We start from the raw sequence: 11,049 nt of genomic DNA, 5'->3' as shown, positions 1-11,049 counted from the left end.
TTTATTCATATATATGTTCTATATAACATTAAGTATCACTATATATCCTTCAGTACCACCTTTCCAGGCACATAATAGATACTTAATAAATATTTGTTTGTTGATCAATGCATGCATATAAAGAAAAAGGAAGAGAGATAAATAGATACTGGAACTGATTTCACTGTTAAAGGGAACCCCTGGGTAAGGAACCCCACTTTACTAATCCAGGAAGTTATTGTTGTCTTTATTATTATTATTATTATTATTACTATTTATTATTTATAACCTACATCATTATTTACATTATTATTATTTACAACCTACAGAGTTAACTAGCACTAAAACTTTAATTTCCTTGCCCAATGTCATACAGGTTAAAAGTTTCATAAGTAAGACTATAATCAAGGTCCTCCTGGTCCTAGACTAACTCTCTAATCACTCTACTTTATTATAGAGAACTATCTAGATAGCTAAAAAATGCATTTATATTTCTTGCTGCACAGCCTTGGGACCAGCTGGTCGTGCTGCTGGTGAAGACGCTGAAGCCCAAAAGGGTGAAGTGACTTGGCCAACGCACACAGCTTATAAGTAGACGGAGCCTCTGACCCTACAGCCAAGTAAATTTCCCACTCTATCTCAGGTAAACTGTAACCATGGTTTGTGGTCCCAAGAAACATCTGTAGCATTTAGCAGCTCCAAAGCATTGGATACTGGATAAGTTAACTGGAGTTTTTGCTCCAAGACCATCCACAGTTCCCCACACGCTGATGGGATTGTCTCCCGTTCATCATCTTCCTGAAAAACAGACTCAATGTGCCCTGATTGGAGATGAAGTCAAAGAAGATCTGCATGCAGCAATTCATCAAAGATTGATGGCAAGGTCCGCACTGATATTACATACGCTGCTGGCTTTATGGATGTCATTAGCATTGAGCAGGACAGGTGAACGTTTCCGGTCCGGTTATTGACACAAAGGGATGCTTTGCTGTTCATCTTATTACAGCTGAAGAGGCTAAATATAAATGGTGCAAAGTGCGAAAAATCTTTGTGGGTACCAAAAGTATTCCCCATTCTGGTGACCCATGATGTCCGTACTATCTGTTACCCGATCCTCTCATTAAAGTGGAATGATACAGTTCAGATTGATTTAGAAAGGGGCAAGATCACTGATTTCATCAAGTTTGATACTGGTAACATAATGTATGGTGACCAGTGGAGCTAACTTGGGTCGAATTGGTGTGAGCACAAACAGGGAGAAACACCCCTGGATCTTTTGATATTGTCCATGTAAAAGATGCCAGTGGCAATAGTTTTGCCACTAGGCTTCAAACATTTTTGTTATGGCAAAGTCCTTGGATCTCTCATCCCCGAGGAAAGGGCATCTGCCTTACAATTGCTGAAGAAAGAGATGAGAGGTTGGCAGCTAAGCAGAGCAGTGGCCAAATGATTGCATATAAGAATTAGTAAGGTTTCAATCAAATGGAGATGTTACAATTTCTAACAAAAAATGATTACCCTAAAAAAATATAAAAATACACAAAATAAGAAATAAGTAGCTTAAACAACTGAGTCTTATTAAGAGAAATTGAACAGGCCATAAATCCCTTTCCTCCTTTCCCTTGGATTAGGGTACTGTGGGTATGAATGTTGCATAAGTCTTAGAAGATGTAGCTGTATTGGTTTTGCTTAACTGCTTTTCTTTGTTACATGGGATGGCTCACTGATTGGAGGATGGGGAGAGGACATATCCCAAATTGGCTGATAGGAAAGCAAAAGATACCAATAAATGTCAAGAAAAAAAAGAATGCATTATATATGTATGCCATCATGCATGCATACAGTACAAGTCGTCCACCCATCTATATTACAATCTGTACAATGGACATTCTTCAAATATTTGTTTTCCTTCTGTGGATAGTTAGGTCTAAATATTTTGTTTAGGTACGATTTGTAACTAGTAGGTTCTGAAACATTCTAAAATTGATATGAACTGTATTAAGTAACCTGTAAACAGGAGCAAGTAGGAATACCTCAGAATCAATCTAACCTCGAATTTTCTGTTGGATCGCTTCCATAATTTGGGCAAACACCTTTATCAAACACACTCCAGTAAGCTAGTCAACAAGCATTTATTATGTGTGTTCGATATACTAGTTGCTGAGCTAAGCACTATGGATACAAAGAAGACCAAAAAAAGTCTTGTTCTCAAGTGGCATAAATTCTAATGAATGGGACAATATTCTAACAGCCAAAGTCAATCTCCAACTTTCATGTGTTTAACTTTTGGGACTTCAAACATTCATTTGTATGATTTGATAAGTTTCACATTCCTATTAGTAAGCCCACATCCCTGGCTATGAAAAGTAGCGGGGAAATAAGAAGAGAGAGAGAGAGAGAGAGAGAGAGAGAGAGAGAGAGAGAGAGAGGGGAGACAGAGGGAGGGAGGAGAGAGAATGAAAGAGAGAGAGAAAACAAGAGATCTGATTCCAATAATTTTGTGGAGTGGTTAGTATCCTCCTAGGCTCTTTAATGGCCTTGTTCACCCTACTTTTTAGAGCAAAGTGCTCTCCTTTCATTTGTCACATATACTCAGTTTTTCATTAAAACTCAAGTTTTGTGTTTCAATTATGCTCACAAAGAATGGTGCAAGTCCTTTGGGCTATAAGCCCAAGCAAACAAAATCAGTGGTTCAGTTTAGTGCAAAAATAAAGATGTTAGGTAAATTTCATGCTTGAATGTATGCAACTCTCTGTCCACAAGTGAGACTATTGTTAACAAATGAACAACTCATTATTTCCACAGAAAAGGAGGAAAGCATTTGTAAAAGTGTTGATGAATCCTCTACAAAATGTGTTAAAGTTACATCACAAATCTGGGCTAATAGAATTCAAAATACGGAAAAGCAGCTAAGATTGGGGGAAATGAGATGGCTTGTCCTTCCAGATCTCCAAAACCATACCCCAGAGGTGAAGGACAAAGTGTTGGAAGTGATGTTAAGAACTCACCAATCTCCACATTTTCCCCTAACAGTGACTAAAGTCCCAGCAACTTTTTCCTTGGTTTTTGGAGGGCTGCCAAAGTATAGTGCAATACCCTCACACTGTCATCTGACATAGTAGAAGGTAAGATTCAGATCAAATGTTTTTTTTAAGAATTTTATTTGTTATATTTTATTTATGGTACTGCAGATTTTATATGATATGAAAAGAGTATCATTTGAAATATTTTTTAAATTTGAGATACTAGTGCAAAAGGTCACAGAATTCTAGGGAATTATTAGCAAGAAAAATGCTTTGCATTTTACTGATTTTATGGCTTATTTTAGTATTACAGTGTCAGAAAAAAAGAGTATTACAAGAATTAAAGCTTTGTGATAAAGAATCATATGCAGAAAATATGCATTTTAAATAATCTCTAGCAAAAAATTGCAGGTTTTGGTGGCTGTGGAAACCTAACACCCTGTTTCCCATGGCTTTGATGTTTCAGTGGTCACATTTTTTTCTTTCTTTGCAATGTTTTCTAGAAACATTACCTTCACAAAATTTGAGGATTGTCTATACATACTTTGAAGATGTGAAACTGGGGTTACTTATCCAATTATAGGAACGAATGCTTGAAGTCTCAAAAGTTAAACACATGAAGGCAGAGGATTGACTGTAGCTGTTAGAATGTTGTCTGTTTCATTAGAATTTCAGCCACTTGAAAACAAGAACATTTTGGTCTTCTTTGTATCCACAATAATTAGCTCAGCAACTAGTACATAGAACATACATGATACAAATGAAGGTAATCACAGAAGGAAAGCACTCGAATTAGGGAGACCTGGTAAACATTCTCTGAAATTTGAGCTGAGAAATTAAGCAAGTCAGGAAAATCAAGAGGCAGAGGTTTGGAGGAAGAGCACCCCAGGCATGAAGGTCAACCATGAAAAAGACATTGAGACCAGAGAAGGAGTGCCTTATCATAGGAATAGCAAGAAAGACGGTATTGCTGGACTATAGCTTATGTTTAAAATATGAGAATATTGGAAAGTTAGGAAGGAGTGAGATTGTGAAAGGTTTTAAAGGTACAACAGAAGATTTTATATTTGATCCTGGAGAAAATTGAGAATCACCGAAGATTATTGAGTAAGGGTATGAGAGTCATAGTTGAACCTTATGAAAACTATTTTAGCAGTACTCTCTTTTACATCTTGTCTGATATTTCTTATCTGATGGCCATTTGCACGAAGATTTCTTACCTCTTTTCAGTACTAATGTGATAAGATTTATTTTTCTGCCTTTGGTATCCTCCACGCTTTTTAGAACTGATCCCTCAGTGCCTTCATGATTGTGTCCCTAGCCCTCATTTACGTTAAAGGCACATGAATATAACTGCTTTCCTCATTTTTCTTCTTTTCCCTGATACTTCCACCTCCTCTGTAATCATATCCACAACAGTGATGTTAAAATCCAAGTGCAGTGACTAAATGGAATTGGTAGTAAAAAGCTGTTATAAAAATTCTTACTTTTTTCTTTTATTATTTTATTTTTTTATTCACTGTCCTTCCATTTTCATCCTTGCATTGGAATTGTTTTGCTCAATTCATTTTGATATCAGATTTTCTTTAAACTGATTTGGCCTTCTATCATTTGTTTTATGAAGTGATATTGCTCACAATATGTATTCTTAATGTATTGTTAATACAATTTGAAGATTTTCCCATTTACTAATAGATCTGTTTGCCCTGTCTGAGTCACATGGAAGCTTGAGTCATGTGAGTTTGTGATGGGAGGAGCTTGCCTAGTGGATGGAGAAGGAAAGGTAGAGCAGAGCTGAGAGGAAGTAAGACAGAGCAGTCATAGTTGGGAGAGAGCAGCAGTTAGCATTAGTGAGAGAGGTAGTGGTTTTGCCCTTCTTTGTGGGAAGGCCAGATGTTGGTGCTCCCCGCATTGAAAATGTGTATAGATTAATCTGTTGGTATGATGGATTTGGCTTTCTGGTGTTGGGATTTGGCTTTCTGGTGTTTGAATAAATGCTTTGGTTCTCCCTTCAGTGAAGAGAGTCTGTTATATTTTGCAATTCAGAACTATGCCAGCATATTCATAGCTGCTATAGCTGCTGTGCATACATATTGGTGCTACACAATATTTCAGTGTGCTTCTACATAAGATATTAATAATAAATATGTAATCTAAACTGACATTTTCTTCAGCTGCTATGTTTCTCCATTTTGTAAATAGATCAAATTTGCTGCACAATTCATCTTTTTTTAAAGCTAAGTGCTCTGACAATAGTGTTAAACTATTGCAGCAGCACAGATTTTCAGTCTAGTCAAAACCATAGTCCTCTCTGAATGGGGCTCACCTTGATATGGGAAAAAGGTTTCCATATGTAGGCTTATGGAAGCATCTTCTGGGTCAAAGACCATGATGGGAAAAAGGAGAGGGTTGTGAAAAGTTTTACATGTGCAAATGTTGTGCAGCCTTGCCATACTCTGACCCATGGTGGGTTGTCAGGAGGACAGAGCTGATTTGAATATTCACTGCAATGTAGGGTCCAGTACAGAGTAATAGGGAGGCTTGACCACATGTTTTTTTTTTTTTAGCTTCTTTCAATTTTAGCAGCACCATTAATGACCAGGATTCCCATAATCTTAATGGAGGAAGAGCTAGGGATTTCATACAAGGAGGGGCCTAGCCACTGGCAGGTTGCCATTGGGTTAGTTGAGTTAAGGCTGTCTCCTTTGACAGCTTTCTGTATTGATGATCCTCAAAATCTGGCACCTCCTAAAGTGACAGGAGTTATGGAGTTGACATAAAAATAGTTCCATTCTCCATTACTCGAATCATGCTTTCTCACATGATGGAAGGGTTCAGAAGGGACTTTCAGGATGAGAAAGTTGAAACACATTTCCAGTTTGAAGATTCTATTGATTCATCAGTGGTGTTGGGCTTCAAAGTTATAACAGCTATAGTTGCCTGCAGAAGATGATCTCGGTCACCACAGAGATTCCTTCTGATGACTGGGCAGGCTGCTCAGTCAGAACTAATCAAATGACCTGGCTACTGGTGACTGCTGCTTAGACTGCCCACCTATGGGACCCATACACTAGGCAGACCTTAGAGGACGTGGGGGGTATGGGCTGTGGCCACTAGGGACCCACCCACAGTGGGCAGAAGGAGAGAATGGGGTCCCAAAGACCAGGACCTTGCCAGGCAGGTCCCAAGGGTGCATTCACCTCCTGCAGTACCTTGAAAGCTTATGATCAATTCATCTTTTAATAAAGCTTTTTTTGGGGGGGCTTGCTTGCTATAACAGTAGTATAACTTAATTTTTCCGAGTGAAATTTTTATTGCCTTTTTCTATGTCTTTTCTTCTATTGAAATGCCATTATTCATCATCAGTACCATACTTGAATGGGTCAGGTTTACTTCAATTCAATAATTCTGCCATATTTTTCTTATTTTTATTTCTCCTAGCTTTTAATTTATTTTGATTTATTGGAGCAAGTCAATGGTCTGTATAGATGACTAATTCTGTAATTACTCTCACATCAGTATTAAGTTATTACCTGTCTGCTAGAATGTAATCAATATATTTCTTGTGTATAGTATTTATGGGTGCTCACCTTGTCTAATACCTATCAATTATTCTCTCAAAGAAATATCCATGATTTTTCAATGTGAGTTTTCTGTGTAATGTTAAAAGTTTTAACCTCTTTCATTCCTAATTGTTCAACTACATCTTAACAGTTTACCTCTCACTCTGTTACCCCATGCCAAAATTCAATGTATATAATTTTTTTTTAGTTTTAGCTGTAAGAACTAATTTTTAACAGAAATTTTTTAACTTCTCTATTGTCTGCAAAAAAAGACAATATGTAAACTATTTTTTTCATGATGGTCATTTTGTGAAAACTTATAATAATCTCTGCAAGACAAGATTACCCATTTACTTGGCTACAAGTTGACTTTCTCTTCCCCCTTTTCCCCCCATGTCTTTGTGTGTGTGTGTGTGTGTGTGTGTGTGTGTGTGTGTGTGTGTATGTATGTATTTCATGCATATTATCTCCCCTGATAAGATGTTAGCTACTTAAGAACAAGGTAATAAGATCATAGTTATAGAACAAGAAATTATCTTAGTTCAACAGCCAGTAGTACAACAGTCCATCTATTCAACTGCCTATTTTTAGATATAAGTAAAATGAGGCCCAAAGATGTCGTGATTTGTGAAAATCACATATTTAATCAGAATCAGATGGGTTTGGAACCCAGGTTCTGTGTGATCCTGACTATAACTTTTTATCACTTGAATTCTTTCTGACTACCTGCAATATTTTTTTTATTTGACTTGGAATCTCTAGATTTTGTCCCTGGTGTTCCTGAAAGTTTTAATTTTGAGGTTTCTTGCTGGAGGTGACTGGGTAGATATTTTCAACTTCTACTTTCTTGTCTGGTTCTAAGAGATCTGAGAAAATTTATCTTTGGAAGATATCTTGTAATATGATATCTAGGCTCTTTTTTGGGGGTGCGTAATATTCAAATAGTCCAATCATTCTTTTTTTTTCTCCTCAATCTATTTTGTATATCAGTTGTGTATTCTATGAGATATTTTTTGGCCTTTTGCTTTTGTTTTAATATTTCTTCTTCCCTCATGGAGTCATTGGCTTAAATTTTTAGGGAATTTACTGCTCAGGAAAGGTTTTGAACTACTTATGCCTAGCTCTTAATTCTTTGCCAACACTTTCTTCCGTAACTTTCATTTCTTTTATATTTTTCCTCATGTACTATCAATACATTTATAAAAACATTTTAATTCTTTTTTAAACTCATTTCAACTCTTATAAGTATTTTGGTTGACTTTAAACTCATGCAGTGATTTTCTTTGAGGTATTTCTTGCTGATATTTTTATGGTGTTCCCTTTCAGTGTTTTGTCTTGAGTGTCCTCCCATCATAGTAAACTATGATGGGGTTTTGTTTTTGAATTATTATTGTTTTCTCATTATCTAGCCTACTTGCTGAGTTGGACTTGATGTTAAGGGTGGGCCTTCCACTCTTCTGGAGGGAGAATTTTGGCTGGTCTTTTGCTGCTTTATTCCAGGTATTGAATGTGTTATTCCAGGATCTCAGGGACAGGCTTGTGACTTAAAGCTTTCAATGCTCCCAGAGTGGGAGCAGCCGAGTAAATTTCCCACTTTATCTCAGGTAAAGTGTAACCATGGTTTGTGGTCCCAAGAATTCCCAGTGAAAATTTGGATTGTTCCCTACCCTCAAGTCTTATTTCTGCCAGATCTTCACCTGGGTTTAAGTCTGTGTAGGAGTAGACGCTGTTGGACTCTGCCCACATCATTGAGCAAGAAGGCACTACATATCTGGCAAAACCGTACACTCTTACTTTGTCTGTTTCTACCCCTGTTATTCATCTGTAGGCTAGGGTAGGGTAGATGATAGAAGTGACATCCTGCTCTGTGCCTGGAGCCACACTGTCGCTGCTGCTGCTTGCTCTCAGACTTCTTCCTGTGTTCATTAGCAGCACAGGGACTCTCTATCTAGGAAGAATTCTCCCCTGAACAGGTCTCCTTCTCAGTCCTCCGTGAATCTGTGACCTGGGACCAGGTCACAGTCAACAAAGCTGCCAGTTCATATCTGTGCCCACCAAAACAAGTGCCTTTGAATGTTTTCAGGGTGACCTCTTCTGGGACTTCCTTGAGCCTTGATACACAGTCTGTTCCCAGGAACTAGAGTGTTCCATGCCCTCACCCAACCTGCCCCCAGAGTCCTTCAGATTCAGATTTTTCTGACCTGGACTTGACAAAGAGCTTTCTGTGATTATTTGTCTGGCTTTTTCAATCAGGCTTCAATCAGGTACATTTTCTAGATCTGTCTGGAGGAATTTGTGGAGACAGGAGCTCACTACATTGCTTTCTGTAACTCTCATCTTGGCTCCAGTGCCATCTAACATACTTTTTAAAGCTATCATTAGGTCAAAGTTAGAATTTAGTGTGATTTCTCTTAAAGTCAGTCTCAATTGGATCTTTTCTTACCCTTTTGGGGAGTAAGGCACATTGATCCTAATATCTACAATTTTATTCCTTGGGGTGGCATTCCTGAATTTTCTGCCTTTCTACAGTAAAAATAATACTAGCCTCAATCCTCTATATCCTTTTCCTTTAAGTAGAGACACTTATGAAAAGGAACAATAGCTGCTAATTGTAGGCAATCTTCTCCCCAAAGACATAAAGTTCTCAAGCCTGTGTGTCTGGCTCTTATGCCTCCTTGCTTTACACTAGAAAGTCATTCTGACAGGCAATTCAATTTCAGCATGTCTAAAACTGAATTTATTTTCTTCCTCATCAAACTTGCTCCTCTTCCTGACATTCCCATTTCTGTTAATGGCCCCACCATTCTCCTAGTCACCCAGGCTTGAAATCTCAAAGTCATTTTCAACTCTTCCTTCTCTCTTACTGCCTGAAACCATTTGATTGCAATTTTTTTCTTATTCAGCTTATGAAATACCCCTTAAATCTGAGCCCTCTTTTACCTTCTCACTTCTATCATGCTAATTCAGTACCTCATCACTGGCCTATTTCAATAAGTTTTCAACTTTCATCCCACCTCCACTCTCTCCCCAATCTAGTTCATCCTACACACTATTGCCAGATTAATCTTGCTAAACTACAGCTCTGATGATAATAACACAAATGGATATGCCACTTTGCATACATTATCTCATTTGATCCTCATAAGACCTTCCAGAGCTAGGTAGTATAGAATTATTATTCTCATTTTACACGTAAGAAAACTGAGACACAGAGAGGTTAGGTGAACTATAAAGTATATATTTAAATTCAAACAACTTGTAACTTTCAAAGCCAGGACTCTGGTTGGAAGTCTTCTCATTCAAAGTCTGTTGATTTTACTTTTAAACTATACTACTTGGACATCTATTGACTACTGAATTAAGTCTGACCTCCTTATAATGTTATTTAAGATACTTTATGACCTAAGACCAACTTACCCTTTTAGTCTTAGTGATATTTTATGGGGAAAAATAAAAAGATAAAGATATGGTCTCTGACATCAAGGAACAAAATCTACTTAGCTTTTAAATACACCCAGATGATCTTGTTTTTGAAAATTTAAAACAGGAGAATAATAACAAAGAGGCCAGTTGAAAGACCAATAAGGAAACAAAATTAAGGGTACACTTTAGTAATGTCTAGATGTACTGCTAGTGTTGATGAAAAACATGCATGATTTTGTAGAGAACCTATTATATGTGCTCATTATTTTTTCTATTGGAAATACAATTATCCCTCAACATTCACGGAGGTAGTGGAATAAGAGCTCCACAATTGAGATGAACTATGAATGACTCTAGGCTGCAACCTTAACTTTTCTTTTTAATAATTCTTATCATGCTTATTTAACACCAAAAAATAAAAGACAATGAGCCCATTTAAAAAGTTGCAGTTTGGGAAGATGGAAGAATAGGTCATATAATTCCAAGCTCTCAAGATTTTCACCATAAAAGAGTTAAAATAACACCTTAGGGTAAACAAAGTGTGGGTGGAGACGAAGAATAGGGGCACAACCACGGTCTTCCTGGGACAATTTGAAAAGATGAGAAGAAAAATCCCAGGACAAGGTTTGGTCCCCATGAAGGGTAAACACCTCCAGGCTAGGTTCTGTTTTAACCATAAGTGGCAAGTCTTAGGGTTAGTTGGTTTGAGAGGCTGTCTCAGTTCCAGCCACAGGAACTTTTCACCCCAGGATAGAGAGGCGATTTGGGCATTTGAGCTTGGGAAGATTGAGGGAACCTTTGCTGATAAGGAACACCAGACCTAACTGTTCTGTGAAGAGTAGTGGGGGTAAAAAGTAACCAGCACATGCCCGGTGGTTGCAGAAGCAGTGGGGCAGAAAGTCCCTGGCTGTGGGCACTTACAGGAAGTTGGAGATTTGGCTTTAGTTCCATGCTAGAGAGGAGGATCTTGGGCAAAATGAACCATTTTCCTTAACGCAGGGCTAGAGGTCATTCCGAAGTCAAGATATTACCTCCCCCAAAACAATGCACAGGCAAAGGAG

At 37.7% G+C, this 11,049-nt stretch overlaps 1 pseudogene; it reads left to right on the top strand.

Annotated features, from left to right (window-relative positions):
* Positions 1–635: 635 nt before the first annotated feature.
* LOC118847222 lies at positions 636–1,446 on the top strand (annotated as a pseudogene).
* The last annotated feature ends 9,603 nt before the right edge of the window (positions 1,447–11,049 follow it).

The sequence above is a fragment of the Trichosurus vulpecula genome, chromosome 4 (assembly GCF_011100635.1).
Source record: "Trichosurus vulpecula isolate mTriVul1 chromosome 4, mTriVul1.pri, whole genome shotgun sequence".
Lineage (NCBI taxonomy): Eukaryota > Metazoa > Chordata > Mammalia > Diprotodontia > Phalangeridae > Trichosurus > Trichosurus vulpecula.
This window is presented reverse-complemented; position numbering and strand designations above follow the sequence as displayed.